The following is a 6360-nucleotide window of genomic DNA, read 5'->3' on the forward strand; positions in this document are numbered from 1 at the left end:
GAGAACACAAACAAGATAAAGATACAGAATGGTAAAGCAAATGACACAAGCAATTGTTAACCCAGTTCGGTGCAACTCACCTACGTCTGGGGGCTACCAACCCAGGAAGGAAATTCACTAAAATAGAATCATTTCAAAGACTCTCCGTACACTTCAACAAGTTACAGTCTTTCTCACCTAATCTCTACCTGTGCAATTTCTACCTAAGCATTCTTTGATATGAGAAACCACTCACTTCCCTACAATCACACTTATGATATTAAACAACAATCCCTTGAGAAAAGAAAACACTTTTCAATAACACACTCTTGATTTTACTTCACAGTTTCAATCAAGAAGACACACACTTGATCTTGCTTCACAACTTTGATCATGTAGACACACACTTGATCTTGCTTCACAACTTTGATCAAGTAGACACACACTTGATCTTGCTTCACAGCTTTGATCAAGTAGACACACACTCTTGCTTAACAACTTTAGAGTGACAAATTACAACCACAAATCAGTCCAATTCAATCATCAAAAGATGACTTGAATGGCTTACAAGTCTCACGACTAAACAAGACACAAACCCTAGCTCTCTCTCTATATTTCGCTCAGTATTGGTTGTGTTGTAAAACAGGTTTTCTAAGTCCCTTTTTATAGAAGCTTTCAGCTGGGCTTGGACACCTTGAAAACCCTAAATCTATTTTCCAATTAAATCTTTTCATAACAGCTGGTTAGATCTCCTTGGAAAATAAGTAAATCAGGTTGTAATCCATGATTGAATGCGCCTGCAAATCAGATCTTCAATCATTAATAGATTGCCATTAATTGTGAAATCACAAAACACCAGACATTCACACTGAATGTTTTGTGTACAGGATGTCATGACATCGGGTATGACATCTTGGAACAATCATGCATAATTCCATAATTCCTTTTATAATTTCCAGTAGGTACATAAACATCAGATGTCATGACATCGTGTATGACATCCTGATACAATCCTGCACAATTATGTTTTCCATTTCAACTCCAGCAGGAACACATTATCAAAAGTCATGACATTGTGTATAACATTCTGAAACAATCCTGCATGATCATGTTCTTGAACTCCATCAGGTACAAATGATATCTTATGTTAAGACATCACACATAACATCTTGTGAACACTCTTTGTTTTACCAAAATTGCTCCCAACACTTAGAACCAACATAAGTTAGTAACTAGAAGCAACAAGTACATTACTGCATAGAATCAATGAAAGAGAGCAAAATACAGATAAAAGTCAAAGAAGGGAAACACTTAAAAACAAAGATAACAAATAATAAAAAATAAAAAAAGGGCGGGTTGTCTCCCACTAAGCACTTTGTTTAATGTCGTAAGTTCGACAATAACGTTGCGATATATTAGTTTTGGAATTGAGTGGGCAGCTCTATAAGTCTTAGAATATTTGAATAGTCTCTGTTGTCAATACTATGATAATGTTTTAATCTCTACCCGTTTACCATAAACGGTTCACTAATTCAACCTTTGATTTCTATCGCACTGCTTTTAAAGACTTTTATGATTTCGAAAGGGCCTGACCACCTAGATTTAAGTTTTCCCGGAAAAAGCTTAAGCCTCGAATTAAATAGTAGCACTATGTCGTCGACATTAAACGCTTTCCTAGATATACGTTTATCGTGCCATTTTTTTGTTCGTTCTTTATATATCTTGGCATTCTCATAGGTGTCTAGTCGAAGTTCTTCCAATTCGTGAATGTCCAAAATTCGCTTCTCGCCTGCGGAAGTATAATTTAGATTTAGGGTCTTAATTTCCCAACAAGCTTTGTGTTCTAATTCCACAAGGAGATGACATGATTTACCATAGACTAATTTAAAGTGTGTGGTCCCTATCGGGGTCTTGTAGGTTGTCCTATAGGCCCACAGAGCTTCGTTTAGTTTAGATGACCAGTCTTTTCTAGATTTTCCGAGTGTCTTTTCTAGAATTTGTTTGATTTATCTATTCGAAACCTCGACTTTCCCACTGGTTTGTGGGTGATAAGGTGTTTCTACACGGTGTCGGACTCCATACTTCAGAAGAAGTTTTCCAAAGATATTCGACATGAAATGGGAGCCACCGTCACTAACGACTAGTTTTGGCACACCGAATCTAGGAAAGATTATGCTCTTGAACAACTTAATCACTACTCGTGTGTCATTTATCGGAGAAGCTACGCCTCGATCCATTTCGAAACGTAATCGACATCTACGAGTATGTACTTATTACCAAAAGAAGACGGGAATGGTCCCATGAAGTCAATCCCCCACACATCAAAGACTTCCACTTCTAAGATGCTTGTTTGCTGAATTTCATCGCGTCTCAAAACGTTACCAGTGCATTGGCACCGGTCGCAATCTATAACCGCATCAGGGACATCTTTCCATAGAGTAGGCCAAAAGAAGCCCAATTGTAAGATCTTAGCACAAGTTTTTGATGTGCTTACGCGCCCACCATAGGGGGCAGAATGGCAATGAGAGATTATATCGTCTATTTCATCCTCAGGAACACATCGACGGAAAATAGCGTCGATACCTCTTTTGAAAAGCAGAGGTTCATCCCAGTTCAAGACGAGATTCACATTTACGCATCTTTCAAGTACCATTTCAAGCTTTGATAGACATCCTTCGAAGCTCTGCCCACAAACAGAAAAGTCGTCCATAAAGACTTCCATAATGTCGTCTATAAAGTCAGCAAAGATTGATATCATGCATCTTTGGAATGTTGCGGGAGCGTTGCATAGTCCAAATGGCATTCGTCGGTAAGTGAATGTACCATAAGGGCATGTGAAGGTTGTCTTCTCTTGGTCGTCATAATGGATTGGAATTTGAAAGAATCCTGCATAACCGTCTAGATAGCAAAAGTGGGAATGCTTAGCCAATCGTTCAAGCATTTGATCAATGAAAGGCAGAGGAAAATGATCCTTTCGAGTGGCTTTGTTTAGTTTCCTATAATCGATGCACATTCTACTTCCGGTCACAACTCTTTGTGCTATAGATTCACCTTTCTCGTTCTTAACAACTGTAACACCCCTTTTCTTGGGTACTACATGAACGGGGCTAACCCATTGACTATCGGAGATCGGGTATATGATTCCAGCTTCTAATAACTTCTTTACTTCATCCTTGACTACAGTACTTAAGATTGGGTTGATCCTTCTCTAGTGTTCTCTAGAGGTTTTACAATCTTCCTCTAGCATAATGTGATGCATATAGATAGAAAGACTTATTCCTTTTAGGTCGGCGATGCTATAGCCTAACGCAGTTGGATATTTTCTTAAGACATCTAGTAACTTTTCAGTTTCCATCTTCCCCAAGTCAGCGTTGACTATTACTGGTCTTTTGAGTTCAGTGTCTAGGAATTCGTATCTTAGGTTCTTTTTAGTGTTTTTAATTCCAAGTCTGGTTTCTTCGGGCATGGCATGTGGTTGGGTGTAAGTGCTAAGCATTCGTTTAGACTGTCATTTTGGTATGGTTCACGCAAATTATCATCTTCAAATATTGGAGGGATTTGGATTTTCATTATATCAGAATATGTGGTTTCTTGCATCTCCATCTCTCTTACGCACTCAACTATGACATCAAGTAGATAACAGGTATCGTCTATAGCTGGCGCTTGTAAGAATTGTGTCAAGATGAATTCAACCTTTTCTTCTCCAACTTCGGATGTTAACTTACCTCTTTTCATGTCTATTATGGCTCCGACGGTAGATAAGAATGGCCTTCCTAATATAATAGGTGTACTGGCATCTTCTTTGATGTCCATGATTATGAAGTCTGTAGGAATGTAGAATTGTCCTACACGTACGGGGACATTCTCTAGTATACCGACAGGATATTTGATTGAGCGGTCAGCTAGTTGAACAAACATCTTGGTAGGTCTTAGTTCTCCCATGTTGAGCCTTTTACAGATGGTTAAGGGCATTACACTAATGTTGGCTCCTAGGTCGCATAGAGCTTTGTCTATGACGAAATTTGCAATGACACAAGGTATGGAGAAACTACCTGGGTCTTTTAGTTTGGGAGGCATGTTATTTTGGATTATTGCGCTACACTCAACGGTAAGTGTAACTGTTTCATTATTCTCGATCTTTTTCTTATTGGATAAGATCTCTTTAAGAAATTTGGCATATGAGGGCATTTGTGTGATGGCTTATGTAAAGGGAATTGTAATGTTTAGTTGCTTCAGAAGTTCAACAAATTTCCTAAATTGCCCTGCAGTTTTAGAATTTGCGAGTCTTTGAGGATACGGAATGGGTGGTTTATAAGGTGGTAGAGGCACATAAGGTTTTTCTTTCTCTTCAGCCTCTCGGGTATTATCTTCCTTCTCCTTCGGTTCACTTACCTTCTCAGTTGTTGTTTTGTATGGTTTTTGGTACATGGCAGGATTTTGGAGTCTTGGATCTACGGGTCCATCTAGTTCTTTTCCACTCCTCAATATAACGGCATTTGCATGTCCTTTTGGATTAGGTTGCGGCTGTCCAGGAAATGTGCCAGCAGGAGCGGCAGTAGATGCTTGTTGTTGAGCCACTTGTGAAATCTGTGTTTCAAGCATTTTATTGTGGGTGGCTAAGGCGTCTATTTTGCTCGCTAATTTTTTAAGTTGCTCACTAGTATGTATGTTTTGGTTCAAGAAGTCTTTGTTTGTCTGAGCTTGGGTAGCTATGAAGCTTTCCATCATTAGTTCAAGGTTGCACTTCCTAGGCATGTTAGGAGCATTATTAGCTGGCTTTTGATATCCAGGCCGAATAGCGGGTGCTTAGCCAGGTGCATATAGGGCGTTGTTATTCTTATACGAAAAGTTGGGATGGTTTTTCCAACCTGGGTTGTATGTATTCGAATAAGGGTTTCCTTGTGCATAATTTACTTGATCGGTTAGGACTCCTGCCAATATCTGAAATTCTAGTGCAGTGTGTCTAGGAGTTCCACATAACTCACAGTTTGGAGTCACGGCAGCCACGGTGGCTGCGGGTGGTATGGTCAAGTTGTCTAACTTTTGAACAAGGGCATCTACCTTTGCATGGACGTGGTCAAGGCTACTGATTTCGTACATTCCACCTTTTGTTTGGGACTTTTATACTTGAGTTCTTTCACCTCCCCAATGGAAATGGTTTTGGGCCATGTTTTCAATGAGTTGATAGGCTTCGTTGTATGGCTTGTCCATAAGTGCACCTCCCGCGGTAGCGTCTACTATCAGTCTTGTGTTATACAAAAGCCCATTGTAAAATGTGTGAATGATCACCCAGTCTTCGAGACCGTGATGTGGACATATCCTCATCATGTCTTTGTATCTCTCCCACGCATCGTAGAGAGATTCTACATCCTTTTGTCAAAATCCGTTGATTTGAGCTCTCAGCATAGCAGTTTTGCTTGGCGGAAAATATCGGAATAAGAAAATGTTCTTCAGTTCTTCCCATGTTGTAACTGAGTTGGATGGAAAGGATTGCAACCAAGCCCAAGCTCTGTCTCTTAGAGAGAAAGGAAAGAGGCGTAGTCTTATCGCATCTTGAGATACACCATTCGCCTTCACAGTGTCTGCGTACTGCACAAACTTGGTCAAATGTTCATTAGGGTCGTCCATAGGATTTCCAGCAAATTGATGTTGTTGGACGGCTGATAATAATGAGGGTTTCAGCTCGAAATCATTTTGATTGATAGCAGGGGCAGCAATGCTGCTGTGAGGTTCTTGTTGGGACGGGGTAGTGTAGAACTTAAGAGGATGATTATGTGGTTCCACTGTAGCCATGGTTGGTTTTTTAATTAGTTCAGCAGTAGGAAAGAAGATATCGGGAATATTGTACCTTCGTTGGTACTCTAGTATTCAGCGTTTTAAATATAAGAAACGCTCTAATTCTGCGATTGGTGGTGCTGAGTTATCGCCTTGTGAGCGAGTACTTGGCATACAATCGGGGGAAATAAGGGAAAGGAGATCAATTTTTGCCTTAGTCTATACTGTGCAACGAAAGAATCGCACTATTTGACTAAATCAGGTCCCCGGCAACGGCGCCAAAAACTTGATACGTCTCGTGACTGTATACAGAATATAGTCTATCGGGTACTTAACTGCAAGTGCACAGTCTAGTCGTTTTAGTTTTAAAAGATATCGAACCCACAGGGACCGATGGTCAAACTAATGCTACTGACGTTACTATGTTTAGCTAAGGGGATGATTTTTAGAAGTTTGGTTGAACGAAAATTAAATCTAAGGGAAGTTAAGTTTTAATAAAATATTAATAGGAGGATATCAGTATGCAACGCATTAATCGTCAAAGATTCGATAAGTCACTGGTGTATAATTTAAGTACCAAATATCTTTCAGTAGAAAATACTTATT

At 39.6% G+C, this 6360-nt stretch overlaps 1 non-coding gene across 1 annotated transcript; it reads left to right on the forward strand.

Annotated features, from left to right (window-relative positions):
* The first annotated feature begins 5278 nt into the window (after nucleotides 1–5278).
* LOC127133085 (small nucleolar RNA R71) lies at nucleotides 5279–5385 on the forward strand. Its single transcript, XR_007807080.1, has one exon. It is a non-coding gene; the product is annotated as a small nucleolar RNA R71 (small nucleolar RNA).
* The last annotated feature ends 975 nt before the right edge of the window (nucleotides 5386–6360 follow it).

This window comes from Lathyrus oleraceus, chromosome 3 (assembly GCF_024323335.1).
Source record: "Lathyrus oleraceus cultivar Zhongwan6 chromosome 3, CAAS_Psat_ZW6_1.0, whole genome shotgun sequence".
NCBI lineage: Eukaryota > Viridiplantae > Streptophyta > Magnoliopsida > Fabales > Fabaceae > Lathyrus > Lathyrus oleraceus.